General features: G+C 35.3%; 1 long non-coding RNA gene across 1 annotated transcript in view; it reads left to right on the top strand.

Annotated features, from left to right (window-relative positions):
• Positions 1-2,163: 2,163 nt before the first annotated feature.
• The window catches only part of LOC129464511 (uncharacterized), a 28,501-nt gene continuing 9,802 nt past the window's right edge, over positions 2,164-20,862 (top strand). Inside the window, exon 1 of the long non-coding RNA XR_008651620.1 lies at positions 2,164-2,329. This is a non-coding gene — a long non-coding RNA (uncharacterized lncRNA). The remainder of the gene's footprint in view (positions 2,330-20,862) is intronic.

Raw genomic sequence — 20,862 nt, 5'->3', positions numbered from 1 at the left:
AACAAGAAAATGTATTTGCTTTCACATGACCCCTTTGACTTTTGTCAGAAAAGCATTAAAATCATCATTGTATAAATAAATTGAAAACGGAGGCACAGAGGTTGCAACAATTAAAAATAAAATTTAAAAAATGTAAGGAGTTGAGTGCAGGGCAGAATTCTGAAACCTACTCTAATTATTATAAACTTGGTCTCTTATTCATGGTATCTTAATGGAAAGTAATCTGTATATTTTAATTCCATGGCCAAGATAATTTAGATGAAAGTGTTGCAAGTCCTCATTATTAATAACCACTCATGAATATTATGACAAGATTTAGTTTTTTGCCTTGTAGTTATAGTTGAGCTTCCACATTCAAGCTGGCCTTTAATTTCTTAAACACCATTTTGGCTATGGAAAAAAATACAGCCTTAAGGGAAAAAAGTATAATAATTATAATATTAACTCACAAGAAAGCTTTGTGCTATTAATCTGGAATCTGGGCCTTTAGCCCACATATCCTTAACATAAATACCCTTTTACACAGATGAAAAGTGTGGAAAACTGAAATCTGAAAAAGTCATTATTCCTAAGCATTCTCCAAAAGGGAGAAAAGCCAGTGCTTTACACCAACTGGCAACTTATATGAGTCTAAAATTGAAACTTTTTCACTGTTTAAGTTCTAGAAGAGTGGACCCCAACCTTTTTGGCACCAGGGACCAGTTTCATGGAAGACAATCTTTCCACAGACTTGTGGGTGCAGGAGGATGGTTTTGGGATTAAACTGTTCCACTTCAGATCATCAGGCATTAGATTCTCATAAGGAGTGTGTAACTTATATCCCTCACATGCACAGTACACAGTGGGGTTCACATTCCTATGAGAATCTAGTGCCCTGCTGCCATTGATGTGATGGGAGGCGGATCTCAGGTGGTAATGCTCTCCTGCCTGCCACTTACCTCCTCCTGTGCAGCCCAGTTCCTAACACACCATAGATCCATATCAGTCCATGGCTCAGGGGTTGGGGACTCCTGATCTAGAAGGTATCAGCATGATAATATCCTTTTGAATTCATTCATATACTGAAAGCATATTATATGGCAGCTACTGTTTCAAATACATGGCATAGGATCCCCCACATCCATGTCTTTTCTATATGATTCTAAACTCACTGAACAGACTTTTTGGCAGAGGAGTGGAGGCCTGATCATCTGACTCCAAGGACTTCCCAGGGATTTTCAAAGTGGGCACAAGGACAGAGAGTCAAGTCCTTTTCCAGCAGTGGCAGCTACAGGGCAAGTGACTCAAGGGATGGCAGTCATCATGTGTCCCAGCTTTTCTGGAAAGGGAGAGCATAAAATGGACATGCAAAGTCAGCAAATACAAGAAATATGAAGACAACTCTCTGATAGTTATGAACGTACTGGGATCCTTCCCATTTTTTTTCTTTTTAAACAAAATATTTCAATTTGTGTTTATGCCTCTTTAGATCAAAACATGCCTTATTTATGCAAGAGTCTGGTTTTACGCAAGAATCTGGTAGTAGGAAAGAAAAAGCACTGTATCATGTAGTAAGTGCAATAACAGAAAAATCTAGGGCACTGTGGGAGTTTAGAAAATAATAATTCTCTACACCAGCATTGAGGAAAACAATATTTACTAGAGAGGTGTGCTAAGTTATTATTTTTTGTTTTGTTTCTATGTGTATTTATTTGTTTCAACATTTTGTAGAGAAAATCTGGAGTTGTGGGTGGGAAAGTATACAAGATAGGCATGCTAAGGGCTTTAGGAAGAAGGGGAAATTATCAAGCCAGAATCAAGAAAATATGAAACACAAGAAAATTCATAGTGATTGACAATGGTTAGAGCAGAGGCTCATGTTGAAGAGTAAGAGGAAACAAGCCTTTAAGACACTGTATCTGAGTTCTTAGTTGTAAGCACTGTAGAAAAGTATGTATTGGATCAAGCAAAATGGCTCACTTCCTTGAAATATGGGGGAATAAATCTGTGTAAGTATGGCTGATCCAGCTGGTTTCCTGCCAGTTCTTAGTCCAGAGTATCATGGAAAACTGTCCACACAGCTTGAGTGATTGATTTAAGGGTTTACACATGTCTCAACTCAGAAATCCAAGCTCTCCCCAGGACTGTTCTAACGGCAGTTCTAAAAGCCTCTTGCATTGGAGGCCAGGTAGATGTGAAGCTGGGCAGTGCTTGGACACAGACTCAACCATGTGGAGAATATCAGCCTGTAGCAGGTAAACAAGAGCCCAGCACAGAAGAAAAGGCAGAGCTACAAGAAGACAGTGCCATATTATTTTCATTGGAATCTATGTACCCATCTATGCCTGAGGTAAGATCCACCTCATCCTTCTAAAATACCATATTTTGATCAATTTGGCTCCATGGGGCTTCTGTTACTTGCAATGTAAAATATACCAATTACACTCAAGCTAGAAAGTGTTTCTCCTATTGGATAAATGCAATTCTGTTGTAAAATTGATTTAAGAACTAGGAGATAACACAGATAACATGTGCACCAGCTTACGTTGTGTCATAGATGAGAAAATTGAGAAATAAAGCAGGCAAGTAGCTTTCCCCATACAAGTTGAATTGGTATCAGAGAAATCCCTTCATTAGCAATTGGTAGATATTCTATTTCACAAGTGTATACGTGTGCCATTAACTATGCATGATTGCATATATATGCACACATGCAAGCATATATATAAAAGGCAAAATCATGTACTGTATATGTTTGTTATATAGTATATTCAGACACACATATATAAAACCTAATGCAATTAGTACTATCTATCGACAACGACTTACTTGACTTCAGAGTGGTTACTTTGCACAATGAGAACAGAATAAATATACATGGACTTTGGAATCACTGGGTATAGCTCATTGGCCTGAAATGACACCAGGGCAGAGAGGGGCTTATTTCAGTGTAGAAGATCCAAATATATTCTTCATATCATTTTATCTATTGCTCTTTTCAATAATTTAAATATTATTTGTTTCTTTAGGTATGTTTCCATTTTACTTTTAGGATGACACATCAAGGTCTAGGTGATTGCTTAAGCTCGTTACTCAGGATGCCATATCACTGCTGGCTAGAATATTTCTTTGGCAAGTGTTGTTACCATGTCCACCAACTTTATATAGCATACTTGGTTCAGATTTGGAAGCACTGTTTTTTTTTCCCTCATTTAAGCGGCTTATGATTAGGGAGGCTGACAAGAATTTAACATGAGTAAGCCTCTGGCAGTGAGAACAGAACTTCTTAATGCTCAGCAGTTAGCACTAAAGACATCAGCACTTGACAATGGAATTAAACTGTCCTTTGACAACAAGAGTTTATGATGACAGTCTAATTGTTCTTTCTCCCAGAAATATCAAAGAGAAAACTGTCCTGTCCTAGCTGCATAAGGAAGGAATAAAGAATATAAAAATCTTATTATGCTTCATGCCCCTGTTAGAAAACATTTTAAAAAATTAAAAAATTTAAAATGAAGTTCAAGTAAAATTTAAAACACTCCAAATCCAAATGAAAAATATTTAGAGAGGTTGAATTTTTCAAAAGCTATAGAGACTTGATCATATAGTAGAGGAAAGAACAATAATTTTAGAATGAAATAATAATAAATCCTGGTTTTATGATGTTTTTATAATGTATCAACATAATTTTCTAAGCATCAGTCCCACCTCACATGTCTTAGATTAGGATTCAAAATTTTGAGGCATAGCAATTATATCATAAAAACATACAATATCAAAGAAACATATGTATTGAAAAGGAATGGAGGTAAGGAAAGAGGGGATGTTATCAAGTTGGTCAGTATTTGGTGTCAAGCTCAACATATAACTCAAAAGCATTCTCAGGCTCTTCCAGATGCATATGACAACCTCTTAGAATTGAAAGATGGTTCAGGCATCATCTACTATAGTGTTTCTACAAAATCCATGTCTAATGGGTATTATTGCTGGGCAGCGACAGATCCAATTCAGTAATTTTATCTTCTATGTGAAGAAACAAAAAAATGGTAAAATAAATTGTTCAAGGTCACATGAAGTTTTTTGTCAGAACTGGTTCTAAATTAGGTCACTCTCCAATCTAAAGCCATTTTTCCTTTTTGTCTGAAGCAACATCTTGTTCTTCTTGGACTCCACATAGTATTCTAAAGAGCAAGAATGGCTCATCTCTTATATTTATATTTATTAGAGGACCCAGTCTAGTGCCCATCATAGAGTAAAACATAAAGTGACTGTTGTAGGTTGACTATGTTTCCCTAAAAAGCCCTTTGTTGAAGGTCCCTAATACTTCAAAATGTGCCTTTATTAGGAAGTAAGGTCATTGAAGATATAATTAGGTAGGTTAAGAAAAGGCCATTCTAGAGTACAATGGGACCCTAATCTAATGTGACTGGTATTCTCATGTAAAAAGGAAATTGGGACATGAAGGTGCACATACACACACACGGAACACCATGTGAAGGTAAAGGCAGAAATAAGAATGATGCTTCTAAACAACCAGGAATACCTAAGATGGTTAGACAATTACCAAAAACTATGCAATGCCCGTGGAATGGAATGTTATTGTGCCATATAAAACAGAACATTATAGAATATGTGACCACATGATGAACCTTGAGGAAATCAAGCTAACTGAAATAATATAGTCACCGAATAAGTGCTGTATGATCTCACAAGTGGAATATAACAACATCAAATTCATACAGGCAGATAGTAGAATGGTGGTTACCAGGCAGGGATGGGGAGCAGGGGAAATGAGGAGTTGTAGGTCTGAGGATACAAACTAGCACTTACTTATGTAAAGTGAATAAGTCTAGAGGTCTAATGCATAGCAGAAGAATTATAGTTAGTAATATTGTATTGCATATTAGAAATTTACTAACAGTAGATTTCAGACACATATCACACATACACACAAAAAGAGTAACTATGTAAACAGATGGATATGTTAGTATGATTCACTGTGGTAATCATTTCAGTATGTATATGTATATTAAAACATATACAGCTGAAACATATACAAGTAAACAGCAGCATAAGAAAAATAAGCATAGTTATATCTGTATTTTTTTTATACAAAGACGCCATTGGGCATGAAACCACATAGAAATCATGACAATAAGAGCACAATACACATAGATTAGTTGACTCTAGTTTTCTCATCTCTAAATTTGTATAATAAAATTTTACTTTCAAATTTGTTTTAATGGTTAAAAAAACGTACACATGCTACATGCTTGACACTAGGAGAGTTATCAGAAATGGATAGCCTCTCAAATTCTGTCAATTTTGAAATGGAAAGGTGGTTCTGATCTTACTTGTGTGAATCCGGAAGCATCAAAATACTTCACATTCAATTTTTTTAGTTAGTTACTCCCAATTTGATAACATGAGTTCATAGCATTTTGAGGAATGAGCTTACAGCCTTGACCACAGAGCGTCCAAGAAGAAATGCCCTCTAGTGGACGTTTTATCCCCACTCGGAGGATGCTTGGGAGGATCTCTTAAGTGTCTCATTTTTTTCTCTAACATATTTTACAAGTTAAAAAATATATATATTTTCAGAACAGTCATTAATACATTAATTTACTTCTTGAAATTTACTATCTTCAGATAGATTAGATAGTGTTTTGATGAAATTATCTACAACAAATTCTGGTAAAATATAGACTAGTAACTCATACATCTGGATTTTATTACTGATTCTAAGGGTGACCTTCGGCAAAACCTGGTTTCTTCATATTTTTTTCCCCTACCTGAAACATCAGAGCTCAAAATACCTGACATCAAGTAATCTAACTGGAGAAATATCAACTTTGTATCTAATCATATTACACTGGATTGCAAAGAGAAAATAAGAAGTCCCTTCTGTAGTATTTACCTAGGTATATCATATACATGTAGTTTCAATAAGCAGAATAAATATTGGATATATTAAATAGTCTAATGCAAAAATCCTGATTTGAAAGCAAGACTCCTTTTGTATATAGTGTCATGTTTTATATTTCAGGAGAAAAAAGAGTAGAGATTTGAGAATCGAATTTTGCCGTGGGGAGTCCCTGATATAATTCCAGTTTTCCCACTTCAGAAGATTAATCTTGAAAAACTTAGGGAAAGAAAAAATGTGTAAAGATGGCTTGAAAAAGGAAAAGGTAGAAAAATATAAATGTAGTAAAATAAGAATTTAGCTACAAGGACTGGGCTGCAATTTGTTATTCAGAGTGCAAAAGAAGATATGAGTTTAGGATATATTCCATATTTATAATATTTGTGTATTATTTCTATTTTGATTTACTTTTATCTTATATATAATATATGGTACCTATATATAACTTATAAGAGTGAAAAAATATATAATAAAATATTTTGGGATGCATGCTTTAAATCTGATAGTTAAACACGATCACTGAGTCTTTCAAGCCCAGAAATAAATTTCTGCATTATACAGTCAATTGATCACCAATAAGGATGCCAAAAACACAAAATACTGAAAGGAGAATATTTTCAACAAATTGTTTTGGAAAAACTAGGTACCCCCATACAAGAGAATGGATTTGGACCCTTCGCATACACTATACACAAAAACCTACTTAAAATGGATTAAAGACAAACATAAGACCTGAAATTATAAAACTACTGAAAAAACAATAGGGAAAAAACTATACGACATTGGTCTGGGCAATGCTTTTTTGGAATTGACCCCAAAAGCTTAACCAACAAACAAAAAACAAAAATAGACAAATGGAAATTCATCAAACTAAAAAGCTTCTGACAGCAAAGTAAACAACAGAGTTAAGAAGCAATCTATAGAATAGAAAAAAAAATTTGCAAGCCATACATCTGATAAGGGATTAGTATCCAACCTGATAAAAAAAACTAGACAGAGGATCTAAATAGGTATTTCTCAAAAGAAGACATAAAAATGGCAAACAATTATGTAAAAAATTTCTAAACATCACTAATTAGGCAAATGCTAAGTGAAAGCACAATGAGATATTACTTCACACCCATCAGGATGGCTATTATATATATAAATAGACAATGTATTGGTGAGGATATGAAAAGAATTTAATACTATTGGTGAGAATGCTGACTGGTAGAGCCACTTTGGAAAATAGTATGAAGGTTTCTCCAAATATTAAAAATAAAACTATCTTATGGTCCAGCAATTCCTTTTCTGTGTCTTTGTGTATATATACATATATATACACACACACATTCAATAAATGACTGAAATAAGAATGTCAAAGAGCTATTAGAATGCCCATGTTCATTGCAGCACTATTCACAACAGTCAAGATATAGAAACAAATATTACTCAGTCATTAAAAAGAAATGAATTATACATTTGTTACAGGATGAATTGATCTGGAAGACACCATTCTAAATGAAATAGCCAGTCTTAGAAAGGCAAATACTGTATGATTCTACTTATATGAGGTATCTACAATTTTCAGACTCAAAGAATCAGAAAAGAGAGTGGTAGTTGCCAGGGTCTGGGTTAGGGGAAGGAGGAGTTGTTATTCAAAGGTATAAAGCTTCAATTACGCAAAATGAATAAGTCGTGCAGATTTTCTGTATAACATAGCGCCTATAGTTAACAGTACTGTATTGAGTACTTAAACATTTGTTAAAAGAGTAGGTCAGATGTTAAGCATTCTTACCACCCCCCTCCCCCACCCACACACACACACTCACACACAAAAGAGACATAAGAAAATTTTTGGTGGATGAATGCACTTGTACCTTGATTATACGGATAATATCATAGATGCATGTGCATGTCCAAACTCACCAAATTGTATAAATTAAACACGTGCAAAGTGTTTTGTTTGTTTGTTATCGATTATATCTTAAAGATAAAGAACGGAAGGGAAAGGGAGGTGAGGGGAGGAAAGGGAAGGGAAAGGTGGAAAGAAGGAAGGAAAAGGAAACCACGATGGTAGCATTATGTGCAGGTGAAAGTTACCAGACTTTCGGAAGACGAACAAGGTCTTCTCACTTGGAGATTTCTGAAAAAAATAAAAAAATAAATAAAATAAAAAATAAAAAAAATTAGGAAATAAGTTTTAAGGAAATGTTAAGCAGAGTTGCACACTAATGTTACAGTTCAATGAAACTGACAGCAAATCATCAGACATACAGTCATTTCCACAATACGCAGACTATTTTTATCTGAATATTTTCTGCTTTCAGTTTATATTTTACTTGATTATCTGCAACTCCGAATTTATCTAACGATATCTTAATCCTAATTCAACATTCTGTAGTGTAACAACAACAACAACAACAACAGATTGTGGCTCAGAAATAATAAAATCCTAAACAAGTATGGTTAAAGTTACCCTTTATGCCTAATGGGTCATTGTAATGTAAGCCCAAGTAGGCAGATTTAACAGGTGTTGTTTGATTGGCAATAGTCTTGCTCCCCTGCCTCTTTCCCTTGAGAGTGAGTGAGACACTTTCTAGCTGCGTTGGTCTACATGCAGCATACTGGCTAAATTTTAGGGAAAAGTGTCCCTTCCTAGAAAAGAGAGCACAATTTGACCTTCATGTGTGCATATATATATATTTCTTGCTTAGACACATCAGACAATGTCAAATAATCATGAGCCCTTTGATAAAATATTAAAATGTTAATCTTTAAAACTTTTATGGAAAATATGAAGGAAAGGGAGAGGAAATAACAGTATTCATTAACGTTTAGTTATGCATTTGTCCTTAATATTTTCTTTGGGGTTTGTTTACAATTTGAAATTTCATGTTCCATGGACAAACTTTAACCACATCTGGCATGTGTGTCTTCCGAATGAAAAGCAGTAGATGTTTGTTTCTTTTCTATTACACTAGAAGACACGAGATATTTGGAGATGAAATATCATTATGATTGTCTCTGAAAGCTAAATACATAGCCAAAAATGTTGATTGTAAAAAGCATTTGGGTGGCCAATGTTCCAATAACTTGATTAGTCTGGAAATGCAAGCTAATGCGTATGAGCACTGTAAAATTAAATTCTAAATAGGTGTATTGTTATTCTTATGATAATATCACTACCAGTTTCCCTATGTGTACTGTTGTGGTGAGAAAATATAAGATTTTTCTTAAAGAAGAATGTTCAGAGACTCTATTAGGTTAAATTAAACATTGCTGTAGAAAAACTGATGTTAAGTTCATTGATTGATTTTTATTTCATGACAGAAATGATGTCAAGGTCCCATTTCAAGGCCCCCATACTTGCTGTTCCAACTGTCTGGAATGTTCTCATTCCCAAACACATCTAACTCTTTGGCCCTCCAAGTCTCTTCAAATGTTACCTTTCTCATAAGTCTTCCCTGTATACCTTTCCTAAATTTACTACCTCGTACCCCAATATTACATGTGTCCTACTATTCTATGTTATCATTTATCACTACCTACCAACCTATTATCTATCTTGCTTGTTTACTATGCTTATGACAGGTTGTGTTCTGTCTGCCTCCTCCACAAGGAAGAAAGCTCATGAAAGAGAGACATTTGTTTATTGTGTTCACTGTTACATCTCCACGTTCTAGACTGAGGCCTGGCATATAATTGGGGCTTAATAAATGCTTTTTGAATAGTACACATAATTTTATTTATTTCCCACAACAAAGAAAAGTAGATATTATCTGTGCCCTTAGCTAAATAAACGGAGGGCCCAAAGATAGATAGTAAATAACTTGCTCCCCAAACCTCAGAACAAGGAATAGTCTTTCTCTGAGAGATTAAATACATAAAATGAGAGCGAGGAAGCTGGATGCCACAGCGACGCTGGTTGACAGAGCTGAGGTGGGCTAGGAAGAGAGGTCGGACCTGTTATGTGGTTACTCAAGGAGTCAGGGAGACGTCAATGGAGAGAAAGCAGGAAAATGAATTTTAGATCTCAGCAGAGATGGACAGAATTACAATGCATCATCTATGGACAGAGGGAGTTCCTGGAAAATGGAGACGTTCAAGGAGGATGTGAATAATCAGAATTCAGGGCTGTTGCAGTGATGATTATATTCTGAGAAGGAACATAGATCAGATGTTTTTTAAGGACCCTGCACGATTTCCAAATATAAATTTTTAATAACACTTGGCTGCCAATGACGCCAATTACTAAGCTTCTCTGGAAAAAGAAAGGCTGGGATTTCCAATAGAAGCAACAAAAAAAATCACGTTGTTCTATTTTGAAAAACTAAATTATAGCTCCAAGGAGAAAGCTTGGGGATGATGGAAATAGCCTTCACAGAGCAACTACTGTACCAAACACTGTGCGAGTCACTCCACTCACATTTTCTATTTTTCTGCATATCACCATTTCAAATGAGGATCCTAAGATTAGAAGTCAAATGACCCGCTCAAGGTGAACGCAGTGACAAAAGTGCAGATGTAAGACACAAGGAGACTTTCAACAAACTCACTCCCAGCTCTATACTTTGCCAACTATGTTCTAGCTAGACTTGTTAAAAATAGGAAATACATTAGTTCAAAAATACAGATAAACGAACAGAGAACAACTTAAGAGTATTTTTGTGGCTCAGATAAAGAAATCTGAATCTTTGTAAATTAGCTTTGCTTATCTTAGAAGAACAATTTAAAAGTATTTAAAACCACTTGTGATGATGAGTTCTGAACTTGAGCTAAGCAGAACTGAAACAGGCACGCAGCAGTCAACCTGCATTGGCCATTTTTTTCCACGTTAGAAACTGAAAAATGGTTATATGTTTCAGAATAAAGCATTCCAGTATATTCATAACTTATTGTATATTTTTAAAAGATAGGTAACTTGGTAACTTGGTTGATTGATTCATTTATTACTCATAATTTTGTTTTAATATATCACCATGTTTTATACAGCTTTGTCTTTTGAATTTTTTTAATCATAAAAGAAGCAATCACTCTATGAACTCTAGAAATTAGAAAAAAATCCTAATTTACTATTCTTAAAATCTTTGCTCTCCAGGAATAAACTGTGTTTATCAGGCAACTTGGCATGGATTTATTAGTCAGCTAATAATGCAACAACAACAAACAGTTATATAGTATTTGTTCCATGGCTACACTTTCCTATATGATTAATTTAATCTTCACTTCAAATACAACATGCTATTGTATTTCCACTTAATAACAGTGGAAACTCTGGAAGAGATGTTAAGTAATGTGCTGAAGGATACGCAACTAGTGTTACATTTAACACTGGACTAGAAATTTTGGGGAATTAAAAATTTATATTTTAGATGTATCACCCATCCTTAAAAAATAAAAAAATCTGAACTATTTGATTATTGAGTCAATTAATACACAGGTGAATGAAAGTATCAATAAATTACATAATTAATAAAAGAGCCAAAGAACAATGTATATTATATGATCAAATGCTATCTTTGTGGTTATTAAATTGAATTTTTTGGAAATCTACAGACAAAGGAATACAGAGTAGAACTGGTGTTTAAGGGAAATGAAGTAATATCGAGCTTCAGAAAAGCAGAAGTAATCTAATTAATTTAACAAACATATTATTCACATCATGCTGGAGAGTCATTGGACTACATTTTACAGCTATAGAAATGTGTGGTATGTCCTCAACATCTTTCTAGTGGGAGAGAAAGATTGTAAACAAATAATTGCAAGAAGGTTTGGTTTAGGTGATGGTAGAATACCCTAAGATGTAGAAGTTTACAGAAGAGAAAGGCAAGGCTGAGTGCTTTTTAAAATGTTGATAGAAAATGAATATTGATAACATGTGTAATTAAATTCAAATTACCATTCATGGCAAAGAGTTCTTGTGCCAGTGTCCCCGTGCTTTAAATTTGCTTGAACTCATTTTTTAAACTTCAGTGAATGTTACAACTGAATGTTGTATACACCGCGTAAATAGGAAATGGACCTTAGATTAGTTTTATGTTTTTTGTGAAGCCAAATGGTGTCTCTGTCATTAGAGTAAATTAGTACTCTAAGATTATTTAACTAGAAAAATATGCAGATGCCAAATTTTCACATGAACATTATCAACAAAGACTGCTGATCTAATTTCACATTTCAGAGAATCTATCTATACCAATGGCACAAAAAGGACTACTTTATTAAAATAAATATCTTTTGTAACTGAATTTCCCTTGCAGATCTGTTTTTATATATTTGTATATTATTCATCTTTTAAGAAAGTAGGAGATTATTCAGATATAGCATTTTAAGTGGAGATGTGTCTAGAGGACTCAGAACAAATGTCAAGAGTGACACCAGTCTAAGAGCACAATTACTTGCTTAATGACTCATAATTTGTGTCCAGCAATGCATGCTGTGATGCTGTGATGGATGGAAGTGTCAAATACTTATAGTGAAGATTTCAGATGATACCACCACAACAAAGGGCATTTAGGTAAGTCCAGGAATCAAAGGACTTTTACTGTTCATCAAAAATTGAAATAGCAGTTGATGAAGATTCAAAAAGTGCAGAAATTAAAAAACCTCCAAAGATTATCAGACAATATAGCATCCAGGAATGGAATACGAGTGGCATAGAAAATAATTATCATGTCAAGTTCTATTGTGGGATTACATTTCTGTTATTAAACCAATTTGGTCCTTTGAATCCATAATGCTCATTTTGAAATCAATTATGTAGTTTTAGGGGAGGTGGAAATGAAGAAAGGGAATGACATTTTTTAGTTGCAACTAAATTTCAACAAAATTCTAAGCTTTTGCCAATGCTATGAGTTAAATGTGAACACTCTCCTCAAAAGAAAGAACACTTTTGAGGACATCTTTATTTGATACATATAGAGTATGCACAATATTATCTTACAACTTGTGTATCCTTCTTATATATGTTAACATGTTGTATGTATGTGGACCATTTACGAGTGAAACCAAACAATGAGTAATTATTTACTGAGGAACAAGTTCATAAAGTGGACCTTTTCTGTCCAGATTCACTGAATTCCTCCTCTGCATGCAAAACAACCCATAATCAGGTGCCAGAATAGTTAACTGAGAGTCTACCTATTAAGAGTGCAGCAAAACAACATGGCACATGGATACATATGTAACAAACCTGCACATTGTGCACATGTACCCTAAAACCTAAAGTATAATAATAAAAAAAAGAGTGCAGAACCAAATAGAAACTGTATTTCAAATCAAAAGGATATTGCTAATTGTCATATTGCTAACTGTGTGCACTTTTTCAATATGAATACTTAAGCCTCATTTTCCTTCTTTTTTTTCTTTTTTTTTTTTTTGAGACGGAGTCTCCCTCTGTCACCTAGGCTGGAGTGCAGTAGCTCGATCTCTGCTCACTGAAACCTCTGCCTCCTGGGTTCAAGTGATTCTACTGCCTCAGCCTCCCAAGTAGCTGGGATTACAGGCACGTGCCACCATGCCCAGCTAATTTTTTGTATTTTTAGTAGACACGGGGTTTCAGCATGTTGGTCAGGCTAGCCTCAAACTCCTGACCTCGTGATCCACCCGCCTCAAACTCCCAAAGTGCTGGGATTACAGGTGTGAGCCACTGTGCCCGGCCTCATTTTCTCTGGAGATAGCCTGAATAGCTATCTAGGATAGTTGGGATATAGCTAACTTATCCCATTTTGGAAAGAGCTCTTCTTCAATAATCTAGTTGGTGGCTTTCCTCAATTTACTTAATTTTGCTGCTTTCAGCATCATATTGTTAAAAATAGAGTTTCAGTATACCCACCTTTCAAAGTGATACCTAGTTCACTAATTAGCACAAAGTCCCTTTCCAGCTGTTCCTTTTCTGTTTTTGCTGAATCTAATACCAAAGACCTTACAACTCACAACCAGTGTAAGAAGCCGTCAGTTTCTAAGAGAGAGCAATCCAAAGATTCCCTGAAATGAATATAGAACAATAAAAATGAACACAAGTATGGGATTCCAAACACGGCTTTGCTTATTGGCCCTTCTGAAGGGACTCTAGTTTATTTACGGCTAACTAAGACCTTGGAAAAACAAGTGGACTCAATCTCTGCTCACTGAATTCTCAGCATACCATCTATGTAGCCTCTCCATTCTGCTTTTACCCTCCACTTTGTAAAGTGTCCTTCATTAACAGGACATGTCCAATAGAAGCATCCTATGGAAACACGTCCTATAGAAACATCTTTGTTTACTTGTTCCTCGCAGAGATTAAAAGGGAGGGAATCAATATACCTTCGTTCTAGCTTATCAAAACTAAACATGCACTAAATTGTACCTTTAGGAAATAGAAGAGGAGTCTTAGACTAACTCACGTTTTCCTTTGACATGTTTCTTCAAACATCCAGACCTTTTCCCGAGAGTGAAGAGGCAGCCTATTTGGATAATAATAGAATCATTACAGGCCAATATTTATAATGTGCCTGCACTTTACAGAAGAACTTCTGAACGATCAGGGAAAGCAGCAGAATGCATTGTCAAACTGTGCACTAAAAAAAAGTTTAACAGTAACTCAAAAGCCAAAGTGTTCTCATGTCTAAAGATGGATTTCCCTGTCAGCTCAGTACCCTGGGCCCCTTAAGCGGTAGCAGTAAGTACAATTTATTCATCAACTGAAGGGTGAGAAAGGCCATTGCTAACAATGTATCTTAAAGGATAAGGTATATACATTTAGCTTCAAGTAAATTCTAATGTCTTTACATGTTATAATTCAACTTATGGAATCTTTGCTGGTATCTCTGCAAAGAAAGAATCAAGTAAAAAATGTGGAAAGATATTCTCATGTTTCAAAGAATAAGAGCAAACACAGTGTGTGATTATCTGGGTATATGCAATACTGATACATGAATTTTTAATGGTTGCATTTGCAGTATCATCTATGTATGTATGTATATTTCCACTTAAATACTTACGATTTTTGAGTGGAGAATCAAAGTGTATTAAAAGTCATTAAGAGGTCAGAAAATTCTGGTTCAAGATCTAACCCTGATAACAACCACAAACTTTTGAAAAAAGCAGTTAATCTCCCATTTGCTCACCTTCCACCTATGCCAGGCTTTCCTGGAACTTTCAGTAGTGTCCTTCAAAACAAGACCAGGTCACTCCTTGAAGTGCTAAGAAGCTCCCTGCACTAGGAAGCACCAAACATAAAATGTAACCCATTTCTTGCACTCTTTCCTATTTTTCCCTGTGACTATGAAAGTACTGTCCTTTGTATTATTTTCCCATCTCTACATAACAATTAGCACATAAATAAATGCTTAAAGCAGCACAACTCCTTATTGTCTCTAAATTTTCGTGTGTCAGAATTTCTGGGATGTCTAGCTGGGCCCTCTGCTTCAGTATCTCACTGGTCTTCCTCAAGTAAGATTGTTGCCTAGGGCTGACTTTTCACAGCCAGTTCCAAGCTCATTTGGTTTGTTGGTAAAATTAATTGTTAGTGGCTAAAATGACTGTGGGCCTGAGCTTCCTGCTGGCTGTTGATGTGACAGGCCACTTTCGGCTCCTAGAGAATGGCTATAGTTCCTTGCCATGTGGCCCTCTTGATATGATGTCTACCTCAGAAAATCTTACTCTTTCAAAGCTGCCAATGTGTAAAGACTCTTCACAGAAAGGTCTAGGTACCTCTTTAAGGACTTTCACCTGATTAAGCCAGGCCCACTCAGGAGGATCTCTCTGGATAAAATAAACTGATTGTCTGCAAATAAGAATAACTTTGTTGCTTTCTTCTTGTTTCCTATGTAGTTAATTTACATTTTTAACTCATTTTATTACATAGCAACTGAAATATAATTTTGAATACATTTGTGGTAGTACATTTTTAATTTTTGTTGTTTTTGTCTGGAAATAAAGTACAGTGTTTCTAAGCATCAAAATGTGTATGTTTGCTTTTGATTTTTAAATAATCGTCATTACGTTTAGAATGTTTATCTTTCTGCTATTACTTTGTTGTGTGAATTTTTGAAAACACCAAGGAGTATAGATTTTTTTAGTATGTTACTTGCACCTATACAATCACTTACTCTTTAATACCTAATGTGATATAATTAATAAATATATTTTATGCTCTTGACCATATATATGTCCTTGTGATAAATGCCACCCCATATCTGGTGTATTTAGAAATTTCTAATATTTTTTCCTACATATGAATGAATTTTGCCCATAATTTCAGTTTCCATTTGTTGCTTATTCTATTTTGGTTTTAATAACTAAAATGAGTTGAAAATTTTCTTCTGTTTCTATTAATCTAAAATGGTTTTACATGATGAAGATTACCCAGTTTTTGAAATTTTATAAAAGCATCAGAACCTGGTATTAATATTAAAATTCTTTTAGGTCGTATATTTCTTCTAAAATCAATTTGTGTTGTTTTTTAGTTTGGTATTTCACTTAACCGGAATACAGTTGTTTATGTTTTAAAATTTTTTTAATCTTATTTTTTAAAGTCTTTATTTTCCTCTATTTATTTATACCTTTTCTTTTCTTTCTTTGTTTTTTTTTTTTTTTTTTTTTTTTTTTGAGACGGAGTCTCGCTCTGTCGCCCAGGCTGGAATGCGGTGGCGCGATCTCGGCTCACTGCAAGCTCCGCCTCCCCGGTCCATGCCATTCTCCTGCCTCAGCCTCCCGAGTAGCTGGGACTACAGGCGCCCGCCACCACGCCTGGCTAATTTTTTTTTTTTGTATTTTTAGTAGAGACAGGGTTTCACTGTGTTAGCCAGGATGGTCTTGATCTCCTGACCTTGTGATCTGCCCGCCTCAGCCTCCCAAAGTGCTGGGATTACAGGCGTCTGTTTTATTTGATTAGTCTTGAGAAAAAAAGTTACCTGTTTTGCAGTTAGTCCAGAGTTGATTTTATGGTTTTTAACTTTCCTTGTTGTTTTATTTTCTATTTAGTTTATGTTTTTTCTACTTCACGATTTTCTTCTTTTCAATATCATCATGTTTATTCTGTTTGTTCTTCTGAGCCTTTACAGCTGAAGTGCTACCTCCTCTTTTTCTTCTCCCATCTGCTTCAACTCCTCTTCTTCCTCCATAACTTTCTTCCTCCTCCTTTTCCTCCTCCTCCTTCTCCTGCTCTTCCTCCTTCTCTTTCTTCTTCTTCTTCTTCTGCTTCTGCTTCATTTTTGGCTCAGAATATTTAGGGATATTCTCTTATTCTTTGACAGTATTTAACTACGCATTTCAGATTTTGATATGTAGTGTTTTTAATTGGAATTCAGATTAATGTATTTTCTAATTTCAATTGCTCTTTTCTATCTTATAAAATTTAAAATAATATAGTTTAGTGTTTTTCTAATTCAATTGAACTTTGCTCAGATGTGATTTATGAAATTTTAATTTTTAGAAAACAAATGAGCCTTACCTTATAATGTATTTTGTGACCACAATTTACAAATGTTTCTTTAAAAAAATACTTTTATCCTTGTGTGAACTTTCTTTTATCCCTCTCTCTGTGTGTGTATTAGTCCATTTTTATTGCTATAAATAAATAACTGAGCCTGGGTAATTAATAAAGAAAAGAAGTTTAGTTGGCTCATAGTTCTGCAGGCTGTACAGGGAGCATGGTGCCAGCAACTACTCAGCTTATGGTGATGCTTCAGGTAGCTTTTACTCATTGTGTAAAGTGAAGCAGGAGCAGGCAGTCATATGGCAGAAGTGGGAACATGGGAGATGGGGTTAAAGAGAGAAAGGAAAAGGGGAAGATCCCAGACTCCTTTAAACAATCAGATCTTGTGTAAACAAACTGAAGGAGAACTAACTCATTACCAAGAGGACGGCTCTAAGCTATTCATGAAGGATCCATCCCTATGACCCAAACATCTCCCACCAGGCCTCATGTTCAACATTTGTATTTTTAGTAGAGATGGGGTTTCACCGTGTTAGCAAGGATGGTCTCGATCTCCTGACCTCGTGATCCGCATGCCTCAGCCTCCCAAACTGCTGGGATTACAGGGGTCTGTTCAACATTAAAGATCACATTTCAATATGAGATTTGGAGGAGACAAACATACAGATCATATCATTATCTCTCTCCCCACTTCTCTCTTTATCAATCCCTCCCTCTTTGTCAATCTTAGCCTTGGCCTTCAGATTTTACCACTTGATTTTTCACATTTTCTGTATTCTTAATGATCATTTTCGCCTGCTTGACCCAACCATTTCTAAAAAGGTTTTATTTACAAATGGTCAGGATTATGTTATGGTGATTCTTAAAAATATCCCTTTGTAGTTGATGTAGTACCAAAAAGAGAGGATTGTCCAAGGCTCATGGTTTCTAAAGTGAGAAAAGAGCACCACATCTAGTCTTTCTCATGTTTCAAGACACTTCTCAGGAAGCCAACTTTGGCCTCACTGTACAGGAAAAGAAAGTGTAACAGCATAGGCAGAATATCTGAGGCCAAGTGGAAACAAAGCAAGATGGTAGAGCCCATGGCAGTCAGCACACAGATCTTTGTGGTGGCCCTCTGTACCTGCCAGTGATGGTGCTCAATCAGAATAACTAGTGAACAGCATAGCCCACCTGCAAAGCTGAGCTGGTGGCTCCCATAATTTGTAGGATCTGGCTTGAATATCCCAGCAAAGAGGCCCAGCTACAAGCCCCACTCCAAGCCCCTGCCCAGCAAGAGTGATGCTCACCACAGTGCAATTTGGCAAAGAGCAGGGACTTTGCCAGACCCAGAAGTTTAAATGGTGCTCAGATCATCTTCAAAGCTCAACCCAAGTCCCCACCTAGGCAGGGAGGTAAACCTCAACCATGCATCTCTATCAAGCATAACAGCTGGTCTTATTTGTCCAAAGTGGGAACTCCATTTACCCTTGGGGCCCAGCCTGTAACTCTGTCCAATTTCAGATCTTAAATACCAATACCATCTGTCAAGGGAATATACTCCGTCGCTTGGCCCAATCAGAGTCAACTACAATTCCCAGCCATCAGCTCTGCTTGATTGCAGAATTAAATCAGTCGTCTCACCTGACAAGGAAGCCCAGGGTTCAGTCCCACCTAGAATCACAGCCTATATTAAACAGTAAAGTCTATCTCTGCCAAGAAGATAGAAAACCTTGTAAAACCTGAAAGAAGTGGCTATCTTCTCAATTGTGGAGAATTCAAGGATTACAAACATCAAGGAAATCATGACACCTATGAAACAAAGTTCTAACATTGAGCCCTAAAAAATTGAGACCTATGAAATAACAAATAGTTCAGAATTAATCCTCTTGAATGAATTTAGTAAACTATAAAATATGTGGATATAAAATTAAAGGAAATATAAAAAATAATACATACACAAATCATGAGTTTAAAAAATAAATAGAAATTTAAAAAAAAAGGTCAGGTGCAGTGCTTTATGCCTATAATTCCAGCACTTTCAGAGATTGAGGCAGGCAGGTCACTTGAGATCAGGAGTTCCAGACCAACCTGGCCAACATGGCAAAATCCTATTTCTACTAAAAATACAAAAATTAGCTGGGTATGGTGACATACGACTGTAGCCCCAGCTACTCAGGAGACTGAGGCACAAGAATCATTTGAACCCAGGAGGTGGAAGTTGCAGTGAATCGAGATTGTGCCGCTGCACTCCAGCCTGGGTGACAGAGTGAGACCGTCTCTGAAAAAGCAAAAAAAAAATAGAAATCCTAGGGAGGTAGAATACACTAAGTAAATGCAAAAACACAATAGAAAACTTCAACAGCAGGCACAATCAGGCAGGAGAAAGAATCAGTGAGCTCAAAGACAGAACATTTGAAATTATCCAGCCAGAGGAGCAAAAGAGTGAAAAATAATAAAAAAAGTCTATGAGAATTATAGGACATCAACAAAAGATCTAATTTTTATATAATAGAGTTTCCAGAGGAAAAGCAAGAAAAGGTCCAAAGGGGAATATTTAAAGAAATAATAGCTAAAAACTTCCCAAATCTGATGCCAACATCCAAGTACAGAAAGCAAAGAAGTCTTCAATCCAAAGAGGATTTTACTAAAGCACATCATAATCAAACTACAAAATCTAGGGACAAAAAATTCTGAAAGCTGAAAGGGATAAAAAAAATCACAAAAAAGGGAGTCTCAATAAGACTACAGACTTCTCGATAGAAACCCTGGAGGACAGAAAAAAGTGGGATGATATATTCCAACACATCCTTAAGGAAAAAAAAAATGCCATGCAAAAGTACTTTATTCAGCTAAGCTGTACTTCATAAATAAGGGAGAAATAAAAACATTCCCAGACAAACAAAAGCTAAGAGGATTCATCAACGCTAGGCCTGCCTTACAGACACTACTAAAGGAAGTTATTTAAACTATGCAAAGGCCACTAATTAATAACATAAAACATATAAAAGTGAAAAATTCAATGGCGTAAGCAATATAGCATCCTATTCGGAACACCCTACACTGAAAATGGTAGTGTGTAAAGGAATTTCATCTCTACTGTGATGGTTAATAGACAAATCTATTAAAAGAACTATAGCTAAAATTAATTGCCAGAGAACAAAAATTACAAAATAATGTAAATTTTGACATTAAAAATATAAAATATAAGGGAGAATAAAAGTATAGTGTTGTCATATGAGATCAGAGTTAACTTACTATCAGCTTGAAATAGCCTGTTACATGTTTTATGTAAATCTTAAGGTAATCACAAAATAAAAATATATAATAAATATTAAAAACATAAGTAAAATGATTCAAAGCATATCACTACAGAGACCCATCAAACCACAAAGGGATACAACTAAAGAACAATAAGGATATTACATGTATACAAAATAAGCAGAAAACAAATCACTAAATGACAATAATAAGTTATTCTGTATGTGCTTGAAAGTAAATGGAATAAATTCCTTAATAAAAAAAGACACAGGGTAGCCAAATACATAAAATAAATAAATAAAAATAAAAAAGACCAAAT

This window comes from Symphalangus syndactylus, chromosome 16 (assembly GCF_028878055.3).
Source record: "Symphalangus syndactylus isolate Jambi chromosome 16, NHGRI_mSymSyn1-v2.1_pri, whole genome shotgun sequence".
NCBI lineage: Eukaryota > Metazoa > Chordata > Mammalia > Primates > Hylobatidae > Symphalangus > Symphalangus syndactylus.
This window is presented reverse-complemented; position numbering and strand designations above follow the sequence as displayed.